This window comes from Lissotriton helveticus, chromosome 12 (assembly GCF_964261635.1).
Source record: "Lissotriton helveticus chromosome 12, aLisHel1.1, whole genome shotgun sequence".
NCBI lineage: Eukaryota > Metazoa > Chordata > Amphibia > Caudata > Salamandridae > Lissotriton > Lissotriton helveticus.
This window is the reverse complement of record NC_136073.1, coordinates 719,135,854-719,150,058: the sequence shown is the minus strand read 5'-3', so window position 1 is coordinate 719,150,058 and position 14,205 is coordinate 719,135,854. Positions and strand designations below refer to the sequence as shown.

The 14,205-nt window shown below is 42.4% G+C and overlaps 1 protein-coding gene across 3 annotated transcripts in view; it reads right to left on the bottom strand.

The window, feature by feature from the left end:
• The window catches only part of ETV3 (ETS variant transcription factor 3), a 158,097-nt gene extending 146,633 nt beyond the window's left edge, over positions 1-11,464 (bottom strand). Inside the window, exon 1 of one of the 3 annotated variants that reach the window (XM_078670204.1) lies at positions 11,366-11,464. The gene's annotated coding sequence lies outside the window, so the exon portion shown is untranslated. Of the gene's footprint in view, positions 1-11,154 lie in introns of all 3 variants that reach the window. The other 2 variants (XM_078670206.1, XM_078670205.1) reach the window with 2 other exon arrangements.
• Positions 11,465-14,205: the final 2,741 nt, after the last annotated feature.

The window sequence follows — 14,205 nt, the reverse complement described above, 5'->3', positions numbered from 1 at the left end:
AAATGAAGGAGGTAAAAACTGTAGAGATTAGCTAGACATGTATTATTCTACTGGAGGATCAAATAAGCTGACTAAATGCAGATTTTAAAACGATGCAACAGATAAACAGCCAGATTTTTTTTCAACCTTATTGTCTTTACCCTCCAGGCATAGCATAAGTTATTTAGACTTAAGCCAAATACCAACAATTTAGATTAGACTTCATTTAAGAGCCAATGTTACTACTGTGCTATTCAAATGCACTACCAAGCTCTGATGGCCAATAGGCGTTCAGTTAAAAAACACTAGACATGTAGTGACCACGCTTCCTAGTTTAGGTAAGTACACATGAGTCTCATGTGTCTCAGCCATGTTGGTTACTCGAGATTTACATTATATCAAGGGCTAGAGCCCAACCCTGGTGTAATTAAACACTGATATTTTCTTAAACGAGGCACCACACTCCCCTACCTTAATTCAAACTCTGGTACTGGAGACTAATGCCACAATCATTATCAATAGGAGGGAATCTATACATAATCGCATAGTCTTAGTATTCAGCTAGTCCTGGTATATTAAGCAAATGCGAAGTAGTGAACAACACAGCAATAAACTTCTGACTCAACATTTGACATGCATGTTGAATATACCTTTTGGCCTCAGCATTCAGGCATCTGGCCGTATAACACAAAAAAAGTCACCTACAGCCAAATATAGGCACATGAACACCTATTGTCTGTGGGCTCCAGTTCCTGCTTGTTCCAGAGACACTGCAGCTGACCGGGTGTTCCCGCTGGGGTTTTCCCAATCACCGTTCTTCCCACCAACAGAAGCCCGTCCACCCCAGGGTCTACTAAATGCAGACTGCATCGCGACAGTGTGCAGCGGACGCGCCGCCGCGCTCCCTGTAGGACTTTTCACCTGCACCCAACCTGGAATACCCCACAGACACCACCCGAACAAAAACACCTACTCACAAGCGCCTTTCTCAATACACACTCACTATGCAAGCATTCCACTTAATTATGGGATTTCATCGCCACTCTCGCACCCCACACAGTCTTCTTCACAGAGACCTGGCACAACCCCACATCCGCCCCAGACACTGCCAAAACGATCCCCAATGGATATAAAAATCACTCACCAGGACCGCAACAAGCTGGGAGGAGGAACAGCCATCATCCACAATCAGATCATACAGCGTACCACAACCACCTCCATGGAACATCTCAACTTCAAGCTCCAGGCGAACAAGACAACCATCAGAGGCACTATTGCATACAGACTCCCTGGCCCACGCTGCAGCTTCTACAACACCATAGTAGAATTCATTACGCCCTAGCCTTAGATTACATCTTCCTCTGCAACCTAAATTTCTACACCCACGACCCAAACAACAAAAACATTGCAAACCTCCCAGACAGTACGAGCAGCCTCGGATTGACCAGATGATCCACGTCCCTAAACACACACTGCAGGACACACACTGGACACAATTTTCACCTCCAGCAACCGCGTCAAATACATCCAAGTCACAGAACTCACATGGACCAATCAATCCACTTCAGCACCACCACCCCCAATATGACAAACATGCCTCGCCGGAGGTGGAACAAAATCTTAACCACATTGCTGCGGCGGCTATTCAGCCGCAGCGCTAAGGGTGCGCGGCGGGCCCATGCTGGTGACGGAACCGCTCCGTCACTAGCCGCGGTTGAGCTGTGCTCATGGCGGAGCAGTTCCGTCATGGCCCCATCTGCTCAATGGAACGCCCAGCGCAGGCGCGGAATCCGCTCCGTCATCAGCACAGCGCCACCGCGGCTGATGACGGAGCGGTTCCGTCATGAGCATGGAAAGAGTTAAGACAAGCTAGGTGTACACCCTCAACTAACCTAACCCCACTACTAACCTCCAACAGGGTGTGAAATACTTCAACCCCTGGATCACCAACTGCGTAGACAGCATCGCCTGGTACCCCCAAGAACTCAGAACAGCGAAATGAGACAGCAAACAGATGAGATGGTGCACAAGGAAGGACACCTCAGGCAGAGCAGCCTTCAAGATCTCCCTCAAATTCTACCACTGCCTGCTGTGGGCAACAAAGTAGACAGCCCTTGCCGCTCCCATCGAAACCAGCGCCAACAACAAGGAACTTTTGGAACATCATTAAGGAATTCTCCAACAGGGCTGCCAGCGAAAACAACATTACACCCTCACAGGAGCTGTGCGAGAACCTTGCCACCATATACAGATACTTTGAACCCCAAAAACACACCTACAGACTTCTGACAGATACGCCACCACCGTAACCGACACAAACCACACAGAAGAATTGACTGCAGCTGCAACACAAACAAGACGGAAGCACTGATCTTTTGTCAACAGCAGCAACACATGGAAAGACTCCTGGTGGTCATCAGACCTAGGACCCTCACTCACTCTCTCAAACCACACCAGAATCCTCAGAATCATCATTAGCAAGCTTACCATTAAATCACAGATCAATGCGGTCTCCTCTGCCTGCTTCCTCACTCTGCGCATACTATGAAAGATCTTCAAGTGGCTACCCCTACAGACTAGACGCACAATCACCAGCCAACTGGACTGCGGCAACACTCCTTAAGCAGGAATTGCCACACACCTCCTACAGAGTCTTCAGATCACACAGAAAGCCGCAGCCGGGCTCATCCTAGGCTTTCCCCGACTAACCCACACCCCCACCTCAGTCAACTCCACTGGCTCCCCATACAAAAGAGGTGCCAATTCAAGCTACTGACCCATGCACACTAGGCTCTACACTCGTCTACATTAACCACTTTCTGAACTACCACCAATCGTCGAGAAGACTAAGCTCTGCCTCCCTTTCAGTTGCCCATAATCCACGCACCTACCAAAGAAGTGGAGGACGATCCTTCTCCCACATCGCTGCAAAGACCTGTAACAGCCCCCCCCACGCACCGCCGGAACATCATCTTACTTCATGAATTCCAAATGGCCCTCAAGACCTAGCTGTTCGAAGTCTGCAGGACCTGCAAATGCCAGGACAGCCTATCGGGTGATTAGCCACGCTTTATATATCCTGATTAACTGAATGTGCCAGTGAGTTGAGCTGACTGACTGCCAACACAAGTTAGTTTTATATTAGATATACACATTTTTAAAAATCTGAAAATCTGTCACCCCATGTTGATTTTTAAACCAATTAGCAACAAGAGCCAAACTCATCTCTTATCCTTAGGCCCACAGCATATAAAATTAGAGACTTTTCTTTAATCAGAAGAGAAAATGACTTTCAGAATGATTTAGATTTTCTTTCCATGGAAAAGCCAAGAGACATTTTATCTTAGCCTATCCTTTGTCATTGTACCATCTAGAAATAAACTAGCAACTTTTTTTATAAAAAGGAGCAAGCTTGAAAAAACTGCTTGAGTAATCCTGAAAGTTACTTAACTAGATGAGAACAATATTACCAATGAATCCTCTCCTAAATATACATTCATTGCTTTGCATGCCATACTTTTCTAAATTGTAGGAACCAAGCATTGATTCGCCAAACTCAAAAGTCTACTGTACTTAGTGTAAATGACTTTTAGACATAGAATTAGCCATTATCCTTTTGTTAAAAGCTCAAAATATGAAGTGATACTTTCTAAAAACAATAAACATTTAAAACCTGGATTACAAATGTATAGTTTATAAAAAAATTACAGAAATTAAAAAAAATGTCTTTGCATGTTAAGCTGGATAACCAGATTGGACTATTCCATTCATACTCTCGAAGTTTAACAATTGCAACTGAGAATAAGCCATGTCCCTCAACGATTCAGATTGAACCTTTGACCGGGTCTGTGGAAATGAAACACACCTACTCACCATCACACACTGCCCACTTTGAAGTCACCCTGTGTATGGTAAAATAGGGAACCACTGAAATGTTTGTACCAATAAACACATTTCAAGTTTAAAGTCCAGTAAAACTGCTCAATCACTGATCTATATAACCTGTGTAAAACCCTGTGTACCTCTAGATGCATACCATAAAGTTCACACTTCTATCAATAGGTTCAACCAAAGCCAATCTCACCACAAAAATATTCCAAAACTTCAATTCAAGCTCTTCTGCTTCAGCGGAGTGGAGCACAATATTAGTAATCTTGGGCTTGTAGGCTGATGGAGAGGTCGTTACAGTAGTCAATCTTGGACAGTACCAAAGTGGAGATAACTGACTTCCTAGATTTTTTGGGAGTATTCTCAAGATATTGTACGAGGCAGAGACCACTGCGTTGACTTGATTGCCCAAGAGTAATTGATCATCAATTATGACACCCAGGCTCTTGGCTATCCTGGTGGGAACAGGAAGGGGTCCCATGTCACCTGGCCAGCAAGAGGCAGTCCAGAAATTTGGGATTATTGAAGAGTAGAATCACCTTGGTCTTTCCAGCATTGAGCTTAAGTCGGCATTTGTTCATCCAGTTATTTAAGAGTTTCATACAGACATGGACGCGTAGATGAATGTGGTTGGCATTATTGGAGGCTGATAACACCATCTGCGTATCGTACGCATAGGATGTAAGAGAACCCCATGTAACTTAATTAATCAAATTTCACAATTAACTGGGATTATTGATGCTATTACCAATGTGGGTCCTATCCTAATTGGCGGCGATTTTAATTGCTGTTACGAACCCCTACGGGCATGGTAACAATAACTGAGGAAGAAGATCATGCATTAGGTATCCCACAGCTAAGCACTGATAAATTAGCAAGGTGTACTACTTCAGATTTTTAATATTACCATATAAAAAGGCCTACGGGCGTGTAATGGTAGGTGCCCATCTGATACGGAGCGAATAAAGAACTTTACTAGGGGTCAGGCGCTTTCACCAATAGATTATATTATGATAAGCACTATACACTGGGGGTATGTGATTGATTTTAGAGTAGAGGAAAGGAGGGAAAGTGACCACTTCCCCCATGCCTACTGTTAGAAGCCAAACACTTCCAGGTCCAGATTAGTCTAGGCACGCAGGGACCACAACCTATGCTGTGTAATAATAGGCGAGCTGTTAGATGGCCAACAATCTTAGGGAAAATTGAACCGTTGACTTCTATTTACAATATTTTTAATGATCTTTTATTTTTATCTAATGATGATCCAAACCCTATTTTAATTAAGCAAATCCACGCTATGTTAGTGGAAAAAAATGAACCCTTTCTTACTAGAGCAGCAATGGGAAAACTTTCTCCCAATAATAAGTCGAAACTAGCTAACCCCTGGTTCAATGAAGCATGTAGAACAGCTAAAAAAGATTTAATAAAAACACTGCGCTCTAAAGAACCAGCTTCAATTAGGCAAGCGGGGAACAACTATAGTCTGATCCTAAGGATAGAACGCAAACGCTGGGAGGACACGGGCTGGGAAGATTTGTTAGCCACAGCAAGGGATCACTCATTATTCTGGCGGATTTTTGCACATGGTACAAAGTCTAATAAATTAGCCCAGGACTATTACCTGGCTCCTACCGCCTGGTTTAAACATTTTGCACATTTATATGCACCTGCGGATTCGATACTAAACCAAAACTCAGACATAATTAGTGAGCTGTTAAAATCCGATGATGTCGCACCACTATACTTTGCTATTACAGAAACTAAGAAAGCTATAGTATCAATTAAGGCATCGAAAGCTCCCGGGCTCGATAATGTTCCGGGGGGACCTTTTTAGACACGACCTAAATGTATGGGCCCCGTACATGAATCTACTGTGTAATGCAATAAGTAGTGGTGAGCCCATTCCTGTTTCATGGAAGGGGGCAGTGATTGTCCCTATACATAAGAAGGGTTGTAGAGACAATCCCGCCAACTACAGTCCGATTAGCCCGATAAATATTACCCAAAAAATATATTCCAAGCAGATCCTGGAAAGGTTAAACGACTGGTTAGCAGAAAATGACATACTGTCCCCTTACCAGGCTGGGTTCAGAAAAGCAATCAGCACCATAGATCAGGTGTTCAGGCTGCTAACCATCGCCTGGAAAGATACCAAATTAAGATTGGGTAGTTTGTATGTGGCCTTCATTGATTTTAAGGCCGCATTTGACCTAGTCCCAAGAGATCTGCTGTGGGTAAATCTGTTAAAACAAAGTGTCCCCAAAAATATCCTGGTGCAACTGATAAGACTCCATGAAAATAACTATGCAAAAGTTTGCTGGGGAACTAACCGAGGAGATCCCGGTGAGGAGAGGTGTGCGCCAGGGGTGTGTCCTGACGCAACCATGTTCCTCCTCTACATTAATGACATGGTAGACTGCTTAGTGAATTCGAACCGCGATTCGTCCAAGTTAGGTGGTTCCCATGTGTGTGCCCTTACTTTGGCGGACGATACTATTTTGCTTTCGCAAACTCCCAGGGGGCTCCAGAACCTCCTTAACAAGCTGAACGAGTACTGTATAGAAAAGGGTCTGGGAATAAATCCTTCAAAAACTAAATATATGTGCATTAGGCCCCATAAAAGTTTCAAAAATAATATCACACTTAATGGTGCGGTAATAGAGAGGGTTGACAACTTTGTTTATCTAGGAGTGACCCTAGATTCAAAGCTTTCGTGGTGCCCCCACATTAGGAAATCAAGAATGATTTTAACGCAAAATTCAGTGCCCATCTTGAAAAAACGTCATGCCACTTACTTAAATCCATCACCCCGGCATTGGAGGTATATAAATCAAAGGCTCAAACTACGGCCCTCTATGGTTCCGAATTGTGGGGTGGGGAGCAACTAACCTCAATTAGTATGGGGGGGGGGGGGAAACAGGGTCTTATTAATCCAGTTGCCCCAAAATACCCTGATGATTCCGTACGTATATGACCTAGGCTTAAAACGCATTGAGGACAGAGCAGTTTTGATGACCCTATTGTATTGGATCAGGTTATGGGGTACTGACAAACTTTTTATCTACAGACAGGCACTAAAAGAATTAATTGCACTAGACATACATGTATCCTTACCGTGGTTGGCCAACACTCGTAGGTGGCTAACAGACCTGGGGCTCAGCAAGTTCTGGCTCCACCCAGAAAAATGTACTCTTAACTCAAAAAATGTACTTAAGAAGATTTATTGGAGCCATGCTGTACTAAAAGTAGCATTGAACAGTAGCGCTGACCCACTTACGAACGATTACTTGATGGTTAAATCCATCCCTTGCTTTGAGGTTTTTCTTGATCAAATAGAACCTCAACTTGCAAAAATATTGTATCTAAAATTTAGGTATGGGACTCTTAGTCAGGTCTTTTACAGGCAAGTGGGGAATGACCCGCAACGGGAGGAAGACAACAAGTGTATAATATGCAAGCTGTCTACAAAGGAAAGCATAGCCCATGTCCTTTTATTTTGTCCCATTTATATGAAAGCTAGACAGAAATGGATTGCACCGCTAGGAAGGAAGATGGGTGTGAGAAGATATATGGAAATGTTGCGCATTCTAAAGACTGATAATACCCAGCTTGTTGTTTTTGGAGTTTTGAGATTCTTATTGGCTGCTAATTTTATTAGAATGAAAAAGGGTTTGAAATTTTAAACAGGATTCTTATTTTAATAACAGATCTGAGAATACACTTTCTTCTAGCTGATTTTTTTAATTGAATATAGTATTTATATTTTATCATAAAATATACTTCTAGCAATTCTCGGAAAATGAGTTTAGGCACTGCACCTTATACATTGAATTGTATCTTTTGTTTTTATGGCAATTGCAGTTTAGTCCGGAACTTGTGTATTCTTATAAATGTTATTTCCCATGAATCAGCCATCTACTCCTGTGAATATCATCATACTGGATTTTACGAAAGTGTTCTCTTTTGCACGGATTTGATTGCTCTTCTGATTTGTATTGCATATTTGCATAAATGTAATATTGTACAAATTAGCAATCTACAAACTGTGAACATATTTTAAGTACTGGAAGTGTTGGTATATTTTATGACCTGTTTTCTTTTATGATTCTTTGAATCGAAAAAAGATATTTTTTATTATGAATTTCCAACATTCCTCACTAAGCAGTAAATTAAAACAGTGAAGGTCAAATACCCCATGAACTCAGCTGTTCAGCTTACCAAAACTGTAGTTCAGTGGTTCCCAACCTGAGATCCGGGGACCTTGAGGGAGGCAGGAAGCATCCTCAGGGGGTCCGCGGCTACTTAGAAAATTAAATAACAGATTCATAAAGTGTACTTAACTGAAGCAGAATGTACAATTAAGGAATTGTAAAACATACTGCAAATGCGAAGGAATATGAAAATTAAATTTGTGTCCTCAGATTGATTTGCAGGGCAGTGCAGGTGCATTAAACAGAATATAGTAGGATTGAAGAGTGGCCTGTATTTCATTTAGAAAAGCTCCAACCTTTCTACTAAAATGGTGTGCAAGTGATTGCAAATTAAAATGTGTCATTATTTGTGTATTTTTTCGATGAATTATTTTTCTGTATTTTGTGTGTATTGTTCTGCAGTTCAATTCACTGACAATGCGCAGACAGGGCAGGGCGATTGGAGGTGGGAGGGATTTAGGTTCCCTGATTCCAATAATAATTCAGTGGGATCCCCCAGATTCCAGTAATGATTAAGTGTGGGGGGCTCAAGAAGTCAAAAGGTCAAGGACCACAGCTGTAGTTCATCATTTTCCACCCAGGCTGGATGATACACCCCCGCGCCCCCCCCCCGCGCCCCCCCCGGCACAAAAAAAAAATTAGGAGCAAACTAACCAGGTATCATACATGTGGTCATTGTACGATTATGCCCATCTCTAAAAACCGATGGGATTGCTTTAAGTACTTCAGTCACTAAAATGTCACAGAGGATTCAGACTGAGGGTCTTCCCTGGCCTGTCATGAGAAGAACCTAAAGTAAAGTATATTACAGTCAGGCCGGCACAATTTAATAGATCGTGTTCCACTTAAATACAGAAGAGCAAAAAGGAAAAAGTAGTGACGAAGTTTTGCCTAGTTCCTTACCTACATAGGAGGCGAAAATGGCAAGTAAACATTATCAAACTAATGTAATAAGATGAATTAATAAAGTCACGATGGTCTTGATACACAAAGATCACACCTGTAGTTAACAAATATGGTTATACAAAACCAGCAATCATTTCCTGGACAGACATGATCATTTTACATTAGTTTAAATCTTATACACATTAATGGCGTATGTTCCCCTGGTCACATTACTCAAACACTGTAAACAACCATCACATGTGATAATATTGCAAACAAAGAGCTATTTCACAAATAAATAGCACCATCCTTGAGACAGAAAGGCCGCACGTAAATAGTTATGAAAGCTTTTACAAAAGCATATATTGACATGCTACATTGATATAAACAGCAAATCTTACTTTGCTACTACTGGCAAGTAATTAGAAACAAAGAAATTTTTCAATTGGAAATGGCCCTGTCAACACTCATCACAAACGGGCTTCTTAAGTTGGAAAACAAGCAGCAATTAAACATTCGGTCACAAATCAAAACATTGAAACCTCATCATACTCCATTTAGTGCAATAAAATATGATTTGTTTGAATATTAGCAGGGTTGGATCATTAAAAACTCACTCTACGTCGCAGCAAATAAGTCAGCATGTTCAACACAATCCAGCAACGTTTTAAAAAAAATAAAAAATATATACATATAGTGACTCATGCACCATGGAAAAAAGTTTCACTATCAACCTTTACATAAGTATTCAAGCTCATAAAATCCTGTAGATTGACATAGCATAACTAATAAAAGAAAATACAGACTCCAATATGGTTAGCATTGCTCCGATCTATGATATTATTAGCAAAACACTGGAGACCTACGGAGTGATAATCTCTCTGCAGTCTGTTTCCTAAAAAATTAGGTGCAATAGCCAATAATCAAGCACAGAGCAAGGTCATTATGTTCATCAGCAATTGGAAAGAAAATGATTAATGACTGACATGACCGTTAAGTTTGCTACTGTTGCCTGAAGCACTGCTGTGAATGACAGCAGTATACAAGCTGGGTTATTTAGGTGTGTGTGTGAGGGAGGGGTATTATTACACTGTCCATTCTCATATGAATTGCTTTGTGTCAGATACACGAAAACAGTTTTCTTACATAACACTACCATTTCAAAATCATAATTTAGGGAGAAAAAAATGGTAAAGCGAATGTACAGGTAAATGATGTCCTTACTGTGGCATGATAACATGTTACGCGTCTTCACATTTGTTTAGAAACAAGGGGTGAATATTTAAGTTCCCATCTTTAAAATGTTGGCCCCGAGGCGGGGCAAACTGCAACAACCACAAAGTTGAGGGGTTTTGTTTCTTTCAAAATATCGTGTTTATAGAAACGAGGAATGGTAACATATACATATAAATATTAAGATGATTTTTCAAAAATCCAAAACGAATTAACTCCCGTGTGCTCGAAAAAACCCATAACAGCGTCCGTGTAATTTTTTGGGGAAAAATATACACAAACAGTAACAGCAGCAAAAAATATAAATAAAGATAGGGGGTGCAAGCGTACATTTAGCAAGGATATTTAAGCTTCAGCATCCCATCATTAATGTACACAAGTGAAAATGGCATGCAGTCTCTCTAAAATCGCGTTTACAGTCTAAACATGTTACAGGTCTTCCAAGACGGATTCAAGGGTGGTACACAAATGAAAATGACATAAAACTTGTAAAAAATCGCTTAACACTAAGACATATTACGCATCTTAAAAATGTAAGAATGGATTCAAGGTTCTAAAAGAAAACATTTGTTTAGATTGGAATAAGGACGCCCGCCGTACTTTACTCCACCCCCTCCCGTGAAGTTCAGTGTCAACATTGTAAGCTCTAAATCAGCAAACTACGAAAGCTAATTAGGAGCAACAGGAAATCCACCAAATCGTAGGGGAGCCTGAGTGTCAGAAGTAGTACTAGGGGTTCGTGATGTAGGTTGAGGAGATGGAGGAAGAATGGAGGGACTCCGTGCCCAAACCCCAATGTTCTTGATGTTGTACAAGGAAGAGAGGATGTGGGCCAACACTGATTCGTTACATGACACCTTACTCATTCCTTACAACGAGATTGACAGAATACGGATAAACGCGGGATGGGATTAAATGTACCGCGTGCGGCACAGATGTTATCGGTCCTCCTTACCACAAGACTAAAGCGACGCCACTCTGTTGAGATTAAAACCTCTATCGAGACTCTTCTGTTTTCGCCTTGGATATCGCCTCCCCAAGGACTAAGAAAAGTCCCGTCCCTGCATGCTGTAACCTTCGCCCTCGGGGCTATTGAGGCGACATTGCCTTAGGACACACGGACCCAAACGGATGTGGGTAATTTATTAAAACTCTACGTAACTAACCTCCCTATCCTTCGTCCAGTGCTATGCCTTTTCTCCTCCTCATCCAACCGAGCAGGAAGTGCACGGCATACTTTCTATCGCACTTCCGGTCACGCCCCCTCCCTTATCCACATTTTCCGGTTTCCTCCCAACTCAAAGAATAGAAAGGAGACTAGGTGCGCACGACCCCAGAGACAAATGGAAAAAGTTCTACAGATCCGGAAAAAATAAGTCCCGGTCGGCGGCCATCTTGGAGTGGTTGTATTCTCGAACTATGTCACGAGCGCAAGCTCTGATTATGCATTAACGTTCTTTACTAAATTCACAGGAGCTAAAATAAAAATTCCAAATCATTCCAATAAGTATGTCACCAGAAAACATGACACCAACTATCAATTACAGTGTCCGTAACAGTATATAACATAGGCGCCTAGTTTTCTGTTTGCACGTGATATTTACACATTTAAAAAAATCTAATGCGTGACATTTCATTACCTTATATGTGACCTTGTGAGTGTCACCCTTAGTGATTGTGATGTTGTGGGATCTAGCCCCACATGATGGATAAAGTAACGACACAGACACGGAGTGTAACTGTTCAGAACTGGCCAGGAGCACGTGCACTCTGGCTCTTTTGTTTGCAGGGTCACGTGCTTGGTGACGTCTGTGTTGGATGGGTTTTGGGTGTGCGTAAGAACCATTACTCCTGGGGGTGGCTTGTAAACAGGCCCGGCTCCAGGAATTTTTATTTGGGTGGGCCAAGGGTGCATTTGGGTGGGCCACTGGGACTCAATTTGTCGCATATATTTCTGGGCAGGCCTGCTTCAGGGCCCTCATTTATCTCTTCTTACTCTTGCAAGGCCCAGTAAAACGCACTCTTTTCCAAATCTCTTTCTAAATTTTATTACTCTCAAAAAGTGCTTTTTCCTTGTAATGTTCCTTTGATGGGAAGAGGCGGATTCTGAGGTGGGGATATCAGGCAAATGACACTTCTCGGGCTCCCTCAGTGCGAGCCTTCAGGGAGAATCCCTCTTCATTACTACCTCCACCTGACCCCAGACTCTGCAACACACTCCCTTACAGGCTTGAATATCCACTACTCCTCTCCAGTGCACCTTATGCCACAGCTGACCATGGGCCCCAGTCCCATATCAGGCACCATCGGGCTCCACTTTCATTTTGCCCGGTAAAAACATTAGAAAAATCACCTTCCAACTTAAAACATTGAATATAGCAGTAAATGTAATTAGCACGCACTTTAAAGTATGTTCCACAGTAGCCCTTATGACCCGACTGCTAATTAAATAAACAAAAACAGAAAGGCCATGACAGGGCCGGCTTTATCGCTGATGGGAAAGTCTTTTTTGGTGCCACACCAATAACCTTTCTCCGTAAATACCTTTACTAACACCTTCCAACAGTGCCCCTCATCCCTCCATGACCCCCCCCTATTGACCCCCTCCTCAGATTTCCTCACTGCCTCACGCCACAAGTGCCCCTCATATCCCCATAGCCCCTCCCCCTCATGACCTCCTTGGAGACCAGTACCCCTTATCTCTCTGTAGCCCCTCCCACTCAAGACCTTCTCGTCTAACTCCCTCACTACCACCCTACACCAGTGCCCTCATCCCTCCCTAGCTCCCCCTCCACCCCATGACCTCTTCCTCGGATTCTCTCACTACCACCCTCCATCAGTGCCCCATATCTGTCTGCAGCCCCCCTCATGACCTCCTCCTCAGGCTCCCTCATGCCACCCTCCACCAGTGCCCCTCATCGCTCCTTAGCCCCTCCCACTACCTTCTCCTCGGATTCCTTCACTGCCACCCTCCAACAGTGCCCCTCCTCTTTACGTAGCCCTTCTCTCATATGCATTTCATTTGTTGTATAGCGCTACTCATGTCAGTGTAGTGTGTGTCAGTACTTTACATCACACACACATTATACAGAGACAATGAATCATACAAGTATGTAAATGAGTCTATAGGGAATGTCACATAAGCCAATGAGGATTACAAGGTGTATGAATCACATGTCATCCATACTGGTGGGCAGTATATTTTAAAAGGGTTTGGTATGGGGAAACACAACCTTAGGATTTAAAGACGATTCCATGAGGGTCAGCTTTACTGATAAAAATGTATATCTGTCCAAACATACTCATTTTAGCAACATTAGAATAATGAAAGACTGGGGAAGTTCTAACTATATCACAAAACAAAAAAAGCTAAGTTCTAACTATACCATTCATGTTTGTAGACAGCTCTTAGATGACAGTTCATAGGTCACTGTCCTATGATACGATTGTAACCTCTGAACTTCAAGTAACACAAGGATCTCTGCGACAAAGGCAGTAACCCACTGAGCTATCCAGATACAATACAGTTCATCTGCATTTAAAAACTACTAACAAACAAATGATTGCTCTCCAGAAGGATCATTAATCACCAGCGTTATCTGGGCATTTTGTATCGTCTTATTGCTGTCCTGCATCGGCCATGATAAAGATGAAAACTGTTTAAATAAAGCTCACACGAAGTATGTGTCCTGCTGGGCCTGTGCAGATTTCAAAAAGAAAAAAATGTAGTAACACATTCTCTTACCTGCTCCATTAGTCAAACTTTGTGTCACAGCCTGATGTGATAAGCCACTGCAGGGGTCAGGATAGGTGACTAAGAATAAACAAACTTATTTTCGCCTGAGCTGCATAGAAAAAGAAATATCAACGCAGCAGGGCAATAGGCAAAGGTTACCAAAGGTTACCAGTGTCAAAGAAAGGATTTGTCACATTTCACTGTGCCGAGATGAAGGGGTGAAAAAAGTAATCAAAGCCTTGTTAACATGTTAATGGTCTTTAAAGACCT